Source organism: Drosophila virilis, chromosome X (genome assembly GCF_030788295.1).
Source record: "Drosophila virilis strain 15010-1051.87 chromosome X, Dvir_AGI_RSII-ME, whole genome shotgun sequence".
NCBI classification, from domain to species: domain Eukaryota; kingdom Metazoa; phylum Arthropoda; class Insecta; order Diptera; family Drosophilidae; genus Drosophila; species Drosophila virilis.
The window spans coordinates 11,452,509-11,465,000 of record NC_091543.1 but is presented as its reverse complement, the minus strand read 5'-3'; the positions used below and the strand labels follow the sequence as shown (position 1 = coordinate 11,465,000).

The following is a 12,492-nucleotide window of genomic DNA, read 5'->3' as shown; positions in this document are numbered from 1 at the left end:
ATTCTTCCGGCGACATTAATTCTGAGAATCACCCACAAGTGTTGCCAACTCATATGCCAAGCTGTAAGCAAACGATATTTCTATCGATTTTCAACAACAACTGTAGAATAAAATTTCTTGAAACGCATTTTGTGCACACTTAAAAGCGTCTCTTTAATGAGTACAGGCTATACAGATCAAGTCACAAGCAACTCAGTTAATAATTGCCAACTTAAAAAAAAAAAGCAGAAGAAAACAAAATAAAAAACCAGAAGAAAAATAAAGAGAAAAATTGAAAATTCAGCACACGAGCCGTTTAGGCTTCTGTTCACATGTCCAGCACAGCGAGGCATTGTTTACGGCGGGGGGTGGGTGTGTGTGAGGGGGGCTTATTTATCAGTTGCTTTTGGCTAGTTTCAGTGGCAAGCATATTGTCTATTTGTGCGCTTTATTGCCAATAAATCAGAATTTATTTGCAACAACAAACGAATTAAAATGTTCAATAAATATTTGCACAGCCAGCCCCAAAAAGTAGGCAACATTTATTGCATGACGCGTCGCGTGCTCTCCAACACACACTCATGTGAGCCAATGTGTGCGAGTGTGTGTGTGTGTGTGTTTGTGTGTGCGTTTGGTATATGGAGCCACTTGGCAGACGCAATAACTCTGGGCGCTTATCACGCAACATTCACTTGGACATATTCACTTTGAACGACGCTACGTGATGCGCATTTTTGTTACGCTCTTAACTTGAACTGAACTCGCTGTCTACCACCCTCTCCCCCTTACTGTCCCACTCTATACCCTTCCACTTTCGATCCCCATTCACATTGTATGCACTAGACTCTACAAAGCGTTTGCTGCACTGAGCAAAATTTGCTCAAACTGAGAATCGTTTGACATCTACGAGTATGTAATGAAGGTGTATAATTGTGGTCAGATAGAGAATGAGAAGGTTTGATCTATGTATGCACAATATACATGCATATATACATAATATATCGACTTTAAATTCTTTTAATGATCTACAACAGAGTCAAATTCCTCGGGAAACCTACTTTAACTAAGATATTTGTTGAAGCGCAGTCAATTCACGCTTTCATAAATACGTAGTGTGCATACATCAGGTGCATCCAACTCAACAGTATGCCTCAGCTCAGGCGCAGTTCACTTAATTCGAACGTAAGCGCTGCCAGATCGTCAAAACTGGCCAATTAAATAAATGCAACCAAAGGAACTCATTAGAAAAAATCTTTAAGTTGCTAATTTGGAAAGTCTGAAAGATTTTTCTCAGTGCAGCAACAAAAAAGTAAAAGGAATAAGAGAAGGGAAACATCTCCTGCCATAGCAGAAAATCTATTAAAAAATTATGGGTTAATGCTGTGGGATTTATGGAGAGCGAGGCGCCGCAGTGCGTTGCAAACAAATTGTCCACACGTGAGACAATCAAAGTGGCATAAACAAGGCAAACTGGCAGTCGGCATGGTGTGGGCGCATGTGGAGAGTCGCCAGGCAAAAAAAAAAAAAAAAAGAAAAGGACACACTGCAAATGGCAATCGATGATTTGCGAGCGGGTCGACGCAGCGGGCGGCAACGCATTTTGGCGTTAACGTATGCGTCCCCGGGGGCCCATCGATAAGCCAGATGTGTCGTGCCGGCTACCGGCTAATTCCATTATGCAGCTGCCCAATGAGCCTGTCTGCGACGCTTCCAAATTTGTTTGGCAAATACCAAACGCCAAATGCCAAATGCAAATTGCAAGTTCAAGTTCACCTTTGTTGTGAGCCGGACTCGAGCCCGAACCCGAACCCGCACGTGTATCGAGTATTGGCAATCGTTATCGAAATGCGCTTCAGGCTGAAAAATTGCTCAACAACAAAACGAAGAGGCGGAACCAAAAAAAAAAAAAAAAAAACAGGGCAGGGCACGACTCCAATTGACTGATGGCCACTAATTAACTACGCGCATTGGGTTTGGTTGCGGGGGCGGTGCGGGGACGGCGGCGGGGTGGACCATGTTTGTCAGGAAGCCGAAGCTGCAAATGGTCGTTGGCTATGTTTTGGGGTCTGGCGTGGGAACCACTTGAAAATCAAATCAAGCATTCAACTGTAAATCACAATAAATAATAAAAAAAAAAAAACAGGAGGGAAAATGAAAAAAATAAATAAAATAGCAAAGAAAAGAAGGCAACAACACAATTGGGGGCAGCTCGAGGGCTGCACGCCCCGTGCCCCGTGCCTCATGCCCCCGCAACGAAGAGTATCGCCCCATCATATCATATTTTTCACTTCATTGTGTTTCCGGCAACGCTGACGTTGACGTTGACTTCGACTGCGGCTGAGCCAGCCAGCAATTCCATTGTTTGCTCGACGCTTTTGTCAAATGTCGAGTGTGTCCAGCCAGCCAGGCATACCCAACAATACAAGCTTAAGAGGGCTGTTAGGGAATGACAGGAAGGGGGAGGGAGGGATGCGGATTACAAGTACTCGGTACTCTGTGCACAGTTTATGACGCGTCGCTTACGTAATCTGAACGCTTGTATCTTGTATCTGGGCGCTGACAAAGCGCTGTCCATTTGGCTGGCTGAGCTGATTTGCCAGCTCCAGTTGGGTCAGTCTATTATGCTTGTAGTCGCATCGGGCGCATTTTCACATTTCCATTTATTGAACAAAACGCTGCCAGCTATCTCTGCACTCCAATAGAAACTGACTTTGCAATACCCTGCAACTATTGCATAGACCAGAAGCGGGTATTTTAATCATTAGCTATCAAAAATGTAAGATAAGCGCTTATAACTCATATATCACAAGCTGATTAACATAAATGTATCAATACAGTTGTAATTTCTTCTAATTCTGACAAATACCCTGTAAATATATAAGAGGTCTGGCAGACAAGCAGATATTCTGTTAAATATAAATTTAAGATCTAGATCATTTTTGGGATCTGCTTTACTTTTGATTTGGTTATAGGGTATAGGCTAGTGCATAACGTAACTTCATTCTTTTCCTCACATCTTCTACACCTTCACAAACCTTCTTGAAAATTATGATGGCATTTTTATACCCTGAAGCGCACTTATTTGTAACAGAGGGAAGAATCTACGAAAGTGTATATATATCCTTTATCAGTACAACTAAGCCTGAATCTCTAATAGGTCTGCCTATAGGTGCGGTCTATAGGTCTGTCTATAAGTCGGTATATGTGAAACCTGTAAACTGCAAATGCTTTTGATGATCTTAAGTTCTCAATTTAAACTCCAATGTTGTAAGGAGAAAAAAAAGCGCAACTTCCATAGATTGAGATTTAGGGAAAAGAGGAGAAGAAAGAAAAAGACATGTGTGTCCAGGGCATCTGCTAGTCGAGCATTTGCAAGTAGAGCACGCATGCTTATTTTTAAACATTTTTCGCCTTTTCTTTTGCCTCGCACTGACACATTGAACTAAACCCCAACTCGAGCCCGAACTCGAACTCGAATCTCAACCTGAACCCAAACTCTGACCCCAGCTCCGTGTCGTACCCTTATGAGTGCTTATTCTTATGGCCGGCTTATATGGCATTGCTGTGTAATAAGACGGAAATAATTTGTGTTGGCTCTTTTTTTTCGCTCGCTCCTTTGTTGGATGTGTGTGTGTGTGTGTGTGTGTGTGTGTGTGTGTGTGTGTGTGTGTGTGTGTGCGTGTGTGTGGTGTTGTTGTCGCCGGCGAAGTGTAAACAACACATCATCCAGTCCCTGGCCAGATTAAGTGGAATGCAGCGCAAATTGTTGACTAATTTTACGCCATCAACCGGACCGGGCAGAGGCAAGCGCCATAATCATCGATACTTCCCATTCGAAATGGGCATTTCCTCTACCAGAACGGAAATTATTATATTTATTATTATTTGTCAGCTCAACTGATTACAATTTGATTTCCACAACATTCCGCATTGAAATTTGATACAGATCGAATACAGCATTAGAATGGGGCGTGTATTTGTGGTTCACGGTCTACTCCAACTATATAATACTATATATACAATAACCGATTCTGTATCGACATCAAATATAACCTAAACTGTATGGCACAACATGGCACTACTCTCCATCAAAAAGTTCCCTTGGGATCCGGTTGAATGCCCCGCTTTATACTATCTGCAAAGGGAATTTAGTGTTTCGTACTTTCTAGTTTCCAGATCTAAATTACTAACCAGATCAAATGTAAGAGCTTTGCAGTTGAAGGAACATCAACACTTAAATATTTTCTTTTTTTAATTGAACGAGAATTGATATGGAATTTGGGAAGTTTTCTTGAACTATTTAGACTAACATAATACGCTCGTAGGAACAAAGATGAACTGCGTCTGCTTAGGGAGGATAAGGCTAAGATATATTGAATCGCATTCGACCTAAACATCGCAGCCAACTTACCTGGAGATATGTCCAGTATTTACAACAACTATAACAGATCTATCTTTCGGCTGCTCTAGATAGATTCCTAGGGCCGGCTCGACTGAGGGAGAATGCATTGAGAGAGGAGGAACTTCGCTAGAGGGCAGACAACTAGGAATATGTCTAATATCTTATATCCTTATCCACAATCTTCTCATGATTTCTCTTATGAGCCCAAGTTTCTCCGGTTCAAGCATTTCTCAATACTCTAAAGGTCTGCGGTTTCCTTGGCAAGATATTTATATATATTTTATCATGTATCTATGTCTATATACTACACCATATATAGAATCGTGTACAATCGACTCATTAATCTGAAATGCATGTTATGTGGTCTGTGTATTTAACACCCCGCTCCCCCTTTTCAACCCAAACCCCTTCGTATCTCCTTTTTATGTACTTGCCAGTGGCTAATTAAACGTTTTCAGCTTTTGGAAAGGGCGGTGCCTAGGACCTCGTATGCTCGTCCTGGGCGAGGAGTACGCTTGAGATCCTGCCGCACTGCTCACACTCACGCTGGGGCGTACGGGTACTCGTTTCGCATTCATGAATGGTATCTCTATCTAACGCTGCGTGTAGCCGCGTTATTTTGGTCGAAATTGTGGCAAACGGAAAGCACACGAAATTTGATTTGCACTTTTTGGCCAGCTTATGAGTGTGTGTGTGTGTGTGCGTGTGTGTGTGTGTGTGTTAAAATACAAATAGACGTTGATTGCTTTGTTGATTTGTTTGCGGTTGCTGCGCCGCGTCAGTTTGTGCTGGAGTTAAGGGCGGGTGGGGGCGTGACAAGCGCCAAATGTTAGACGGTTAGTTAGTGGCCCGTTGTTGGGCGCGGGCAGCCGAGCGCCGGGCGATGGGTGTCGGGTTGCGGGTTCCGGGGCAGATCAGGCCCAAAATGGCAATCAATGCACACATTGATGCAGTCATTTGCGCCTGCCAAAATCGAAATCAGCAAAAACCAAACACACACACACACACACACACACGCACACACACACACACACACACACAACACAGTCACCGTGCACAGTGGGCAAAATTGCTGTTTTGGTGACAGCTTTTATTAGGCCAAGTATAAAGCTAGGTTTCTGTGTGTTGCTTTGCAGTTTATGTCCTCAAACTTGAGGGATGAATATTTTAATTGAACTCGCTGCAAAAATCGCTGCTAAATTGGAATATTATGATACTTCAGTCAAATGATGCTTCCAAAGCCTTCATTTACTGAAATCTCTATCAATTTTAAGTCAACAATTTGCATAAACACTTGCAAATAAACATAGACGGGTTTTCTTGAGCTCACTTCAGCTTGACCTGCTCCAGTTGGACATGGCTCAAATCTAAGCCGTTTTTAGCTTTGATACAGCCCACCATTTGTAAAATGGTTTACAGAAAATGCATTTTACAAATCTATTGTAAGCCACATAGACGTTAATGCAATTAAGAGCTTACAGCATAAACACTTTTATAACTACTTTTATAACTAAGAAAAACATGAAGAAAATGCAAAGACTCGCACTTACTTTAACAGCTGCTCTGCTTAACATATGTTACCTTAACAGTTTTCTGTTATCTGTTATGTTAACCCATATGTTAGCCAATGTCAAAGCGTCGATTGCTTCCATAGTCCAAAATTCTCGCTCGCTGGCAACCCTTTTTCTTTTCTTGGCCCGGGCAACAAAATTATTTATTGAAATTTAATAAATAGTGGGATCAGACAACGAAAATTCAAGTCTGCAAAGCCCAAAAAAAAATGCCAGCTCCACACACACACACACACACACACACACAGAGAGAGCACGGTCGACGAGGGTAGCTAATTTCATGCGATAAGCTGGCGTGGCACGACACTAGCCCCAACCCTTGAACTACCCGCACCCGCCTACCCCCCTGCCACTCTCTTAAATGTGCTGAAAATGCTACAGTTTTTAGTTTCCCCAGCCCCCTCCTCTAATTCAACTGCCAAAAATGTATGCTACACATTTGCAGTTTTGTTGTTATCTGCGCTTTACGAAGCCCAAGACCGGTAGACCGGGCAACTATTGTCTAAGGGGGGAAATGTATAGGGGGTAAGAGGACTACAAGGTCGGTTGTGTGCAGTCGGGGTATTGGGCTAGCCAGGGCCCGGTGCCGGTGCCGGTGCCGTTGCCGGGCGTTTTTCGGTCTCGGATATTAATGCATCATGGGCATTGTAAAATGTTCGTTAAGCTTCTGGCAAAGGCAACCACGTTGCCAACTACTACTACTACAGCAACAACAATGAGGCGTCTGCTGCCATAAAATTGCGACGACAAGCAGCCCACAGGGCCAGCGTCTGGTTTGTGGGCGCGGCTGTGCTGTTAAAGGGGGGGGGGCGACGCTCGCGCTTATGCGGTTTTTCCCGTACAGTCTGACAAAAGCGTCGTCGTGCAAGGACTTTGCCCAGCATCTCAGCCAAATTGAAGCACGGCAGCACCACCTCACTCCTCACACACACACACACACACGCATACACACACATGCCGCCAGTGGCAACTGCCATTACAACTACTTATGGCCGTCACTGTTTTAAAATCAAAAGTCGACCGGCACGGGCTTAAAGGCAGACATTTTTCGGGTGGCGAGCGTTGTTTTAGCTGGCGTATCCTGTGTGTGCCCCCCCCCCCCCCCCCCCACCCTCTTTCTCCCTTACCGCGGCCCAATAAAGCTTACGTCTGTAGGTTTTATGAAAATAAATTGTGCTTTATGCTCGATTATTACCGTAGACTTATTGGGCTCATGCTGAAGCGCTCCAAATGCGAACGGGTTTAGGCCAGCCGCCGCCGCCAGCGCGCCCCGCCTCTCCCCCTTAAGCTCAGCAGACTCTCAGCTGTGGCCTTTGCATCCGGGGCAGCCATGTGTGTGTGTGTGTGCTTGTCTGTCTGTCTGTCTGTCTGTCTGTGTGTGTGTGTGTGTGTCCTGGCCTTGGTCCTTGGTGTCCCGTCTTTGGCAACGCTGTTGTAATTGTTAAGATTTTGTTACTTCAATTTATTATTGCGCCCATACGACCTGCCCAATGTGTGTATGTGTCCATATGTGTGTGTGTGTGTGTGTAATGTGTGTAGTGTCCTTTTCTGTGTGTGCTGCTTCTTCTTCGCAGGATGAGCTCTACGGCCTTTGCTTTATGTGCTTGCTGGGGTAATTTGCATTTCACGTTTCGGTTTCGGTTTCGGTTTGGGATTTCGGTGCGGCTGCACTCAAATGATTCGTGATTATGCGCAAAGTTGTTATAGTTTCTGATTATAAGCACCCATAACCACCCACACATTCAACCAGCCACCCGCCCACCGCCAGCTGAGTAGCCCTTTGCAAGGAACACACACGCACCTGCGATTGGCCCAGGTTTAAGTTCTCGACGCGTCGCTCACTTAAAGGCAACCTACACCATACAAAACGTTTGACCTCAACCCAAACCCAAACTCACACCCAACTCCTCCCGCTGGAGCACTTAAACCCAAAGACAACAACCAACTGGCAACCTGTAATTTTCCTATACGACTCATAATTGTTACCCTCGCCGCTTGATGACCATAGAAAAAATATGATATCAAACTCGAAGCAGCTAACCCAAAAGGTTGCTGTCTTAAAACGGAATGAGAACTTTAGGATAACTTCGCCACGCCGAAAATTGAATATCTAATAATAATCTTGGCAACAGAATAATTTGCCATACAAAAACTCAGTTTTCGAGGGTTTCTGATATTATAGTAGTGAAAAAATTTGGATAAATGTAAATGCCAGGCTTGGTCAAGATAGCATGAAAAACTTACCAAAAGTTCATTTTCGACTGATCGTTCCTATGACAGCTGTATAATATAGTTTTTTAATGTTTATCAGGTTCTGTAAGGAACATAATGAAACTCATGGATATATGATATAGTGTTCGGATTCATCCAATATATAGGCAAGTTTTTGGGACGTTAACTTAAAAATAATGTATGACTCATTCGAATGTTCATCCGTGTTCACTTTAAGCACTTCATCTTTGTATTTCAAGCAAATGCCAAGCAAACTATTGATGGATTACCAAAGACAGCCTGTTTATCATACATGCAGCATGCTCGTGTCCTCCATGTTCACTTAGGAAACTGTCAATTCGTAAGCAGCTCGTGCTTCTTGTGTTCCTTTGAGCCCATGTTCTCCATGCTCACTTCAATTGCGCTGCAGACATTTGTCGGTTGTCTTAGTTCAACTGAGCAGCCGACTTGGACTTGACTGGGCGTCCTCCATGTTCACTTGAAAGCCCATTAAATTCGCTTCCAGCCGCGCAGCAAACTGAATGGGAATGTTAAAGCAATCGCTATTGGATTAAGGCGTATCACAAAAATAATTAAGCCTTTCAGAGCTCACTGAAATTACGGGCTGGACAAGCGAGCGTTGGAGGTGGCTCAATTGGGGGTTCAGCTTGGTCGGGGGAGGGGGAGGGGGAAGGGTACGAGCGGGTGGGTGTTGGGTCGCTGAAAGTACAAAATTAACAACTTCATTGATAGGCGGCCCAGCAAACCAGCAAAGGGCTAACAAATGAAGTGTGAGGCCGGGGGGCAGTCCACCAGTGGCCAGTGGGCCCTCCTGCCCACTGCCCCTGACCCATGAGCCCTGCCTGCTGCCCGCTGGACTCGATGGGGTTAGTCGTGGCGATAATGGTGCGTGACCACGCATCAGGCAACGATTTTGTCAGGGATTCCACTCAACGAAACCCCCCGTGCGGCCACCTGAGCTGACATTTAGCCAAGCTGACGAGTTAATAACCCTTTTTAGCGGGCGTGTGAATAGCCCTGGCCTTGCATGTGTGTGTGTGTATGTGTGTTTGTGTGGACACGCGACTGACCAGCGTGGATTTTAGAGCTGTGGAAAGGAGACAGAGCCGGGCCGAGCAGGTGAACAGGGTCAGGGCCAGGGCCGTGGCTGGCGCTTAAGTGGCTCGAACGCCCTTTTAGCATATGGGGGACGCGCGTTGCGGCCGTGCATGTGTGGAAATGGCAGCAACTGGTGAAAGGGTAAGCCGAATGGTAGTGGAAAAGTAAGTACATTGGGCAAGGGAAAAGCCAGTGGTTAAAGTAAACTCTGTGGCCAGCAGCGCATCGGTTAATTGAATCAAGTCACGTGATGTGAATAACAAAATGATATCGAGAAACGCGCACTCTAATTGACAAGTAAAGCCAGACCCCAACCCCCAACATCCAGCCCCCACCACGACTCGTGTGTGTTTGTCTTTGGACGTCTCTTTCAGGTTTTTAATATTGCATGAGCGAGTCGAGCACATTTAATTTAGCTGCTTGTATTTGCATTTGACTGGTCAGCGACCAGCAACGTTCGACCAAGGCACCAAAGCATTCAAAGGCCCCTCCTCAACCCCCTATCGCTTTGCAGGCCCTTGGCAAATGTTGTCGTCAAAGCGACCGCAGTCGAAGATCTTAAAGAATTTTGTAAGATGTGCAGCCATAGCAAAGCCAAAAGCAGCTACAAAGCACTTCAAGGCAAAACTGCAACTTGCGGCCATACGCACACACACACACACACACACACACACACACACACCCTGGCATCACCTAGAGCGACCCAGTTGGGCCTGGCTGGCAAGTTTTGAGCCAAGAAATCCAAAACCACACTAAAGACGCCAAAAGATGCAAAGGCGCAAACCGAAAAACGAACCCAAAAACCAAAAAGGAATATATATATACATATATATATGTATAACCCCTCACCCCCCTCAACCTCAATCCAAGCCCCTGCTGCTGCTGCTGCTGCTGCTGCTGCTGCTTTCATTCACTCCAATCTGGTATTTCAAATAGTCCTCCCGTATGCATTTCCCTTGGCCGTCTTTGTTTTTTCTTTAGCCACTCTGCGGCTGTTTGCTTTCATCGTCTATTACGACACCACACACACACGCACACACAGACACAAACACACACTTTTGGGGCTTTTGCCCTGAAGTCTAAAGACATTTTTAAGGCCATTCGTGTGGTCGATGCGACGCTGAGATTTTCGTGCAAATTGCAAGGCTTAAATTTCATTTCAATTTTCCAAATTGTTGCCTCAAATTGCGCCATTCGCATTCCCTTCCCCTATCCGTTTCCCTTTCCCTTCCCCACTCGACCGCCTTAAAATAAACCATACAAGGATCATGAGCCGAGCCCCAAGAGTACAAGTGGTCAGCAACCCCAATCACACATTCAATCCATCCCTCCTCCACCCTAGCACATATAATCCGTGCATGAATTCTCTTGAATACATTCACTTGCGATTTCTGCTGCAAAATCAAATTGAATTTCTGTTCATTTAAACATTTTTCTGTTTCAATTTTGTATTTATTTTTAATTTAAGTATTGAAAAAAGTAAGCTGGGCTAATTAATATTATATGTGAATGTATTACGAGCATATACGTATTATATATGTGCGTGTGTGTGTGCGTGGGCGTATGTGTGCTATGTGCATGCATGCATGTATGCATGCAACTATGAATATATGCATGCATGCATGTTCGCTTTGTAATACCAAATGCAGACCAAGCTTATTTGACGCTCTGCTGCAAATTCAAATAAGACGAATTTTAATCAAGCGCTCTACTCCTCGATTCTCAAGAACTCAAGAACGCTCTGCTCTTTCCCATGCTTAGCTAGTAGTGTAGTGTGTGAACAAAGATATTTGAAAATAAGTTTGAGACCGATCGGATGGTTAGCCAAAAAGCCCAGGTTACCTGGCTGACCTTTAGAGCAAGGATAAATGCTTGAAGCAGAGCTATTCGGGCTTAATATGCGAGATTTTTAGTAGCAGCAGATATTAACTTGCACATATTACACGAATGTTGTAGATCCTATTAATAAGAATTAACAGAACCCAGACACCAGCTAATAGACTCTATGGCCAGCAGCATAGACATCAGTTCATGTATACGTTTTATGTAATTTTCCAATCGGAAATCCTTGAGATGCTTTATATAAAAAGAGAATGCTGTGACTAAATATTTAAAATTTGATCAGAAGTACGTAGCCTGGGCATCTACTGTCATCCAGTTTCTCATGTAGAAACTACACACGAAATACCTTCAGTTCGACTCTGAGCTCAGTAGAGAGAGCAACAAAACAAAAATTCTATATTTTCGGAAAAAAAAAACCAATTTTAATAAAAAATGTAAAAGTCCAAAATGTAGTTTAAGTTGATTTAAGTTTTTTTTTTTTTTTGTTTTTAGCTTGTTTTGGTTTGTCGTGTAAGTTATCTGCACTCTTATAAAATTCCTCCTCTCTCAATGCGTTCTCCCTCAGTCGAGCCGGCCCTAGGAATCTATCTAGAGCAGCCGAAGGACAGATCTGTTATAGTTGTTGTAAATACTGGACATATCTCCAGGTAAGCTGGCAGCGCTGTTCAAGTCGAATGCGATTCAATATATCTTAGCCTTGCCCCTTCCAAGCAGACACAGTTCATATTTGTTCCTACCAGTAAAAGCGTATTATGTCAGACTAAATGGTTCAAGAAAACTCCTCAAATTCTGGTGTTCGATGTTTGATGTCCAACTGGATAACGTGCGGTTAAATTACAAGTCGGTTTCATTTATAGTAAAGATAATATTTGTACACCTAGATTACAAATACATATACATATATATATATATAATCTAATATATCCCGAGTAACGTATTCTCCCTAACGCGGCTACGTTTCCAGTTTGTTTTTGGCCCGCAGCACGCGAAATCATGCGAATTTTTGCAAGCTTTTGCGTACACTCAAAGCCAAATCAGAATCGCAATCAATATAATAAATCGCATTAAGTGAATTTGTTTTTCGCATTGCGATTCGTTGCTTAATTTAATTCGATTCGCCCGACCTCGTCCCCTCTGCCCGCGGAGGCAGCTGTCAGCTGCAGGATTGCCCCCGCGTTTGCGGGTTCGTCAAGGTAAATTGCTTCACTCATTTGCATGCGAGCCAAACGCCCATTCTGCAGCCAAGCAACCAGCCTCCCCCTGCCGTGCCCCAAATCAACTTAACCACAATATACATTCCCGTGCAGCGGCAACAACTCAATATAAAACTGATTATCGCAAAATTGCAAATTAAAAATTTTCAACTCG

General features: G+C 43.9%; 1 long non-coding RNA gene across 1 annotated transcript; it reads left to right on the top strand.

Moving 5' to 3' along the window:
* Positions 1–11,479: 11,479 nt before the first annotated feature.
* On the top strand, positions 11,480–12,071 carry LOC26530820 (uncharacterized). The gene is made up of 3 exons (XR_001449917.3): positions 11,480–11,634; positions 11,690–11,771; positions 11,839–12,071. It is a non-coding gene; the product is annotated as an uncharacterized lncRNA (long non-coding RNA).
* Positions 12,072–12,492: the final 421 nt, after the last annotated feature.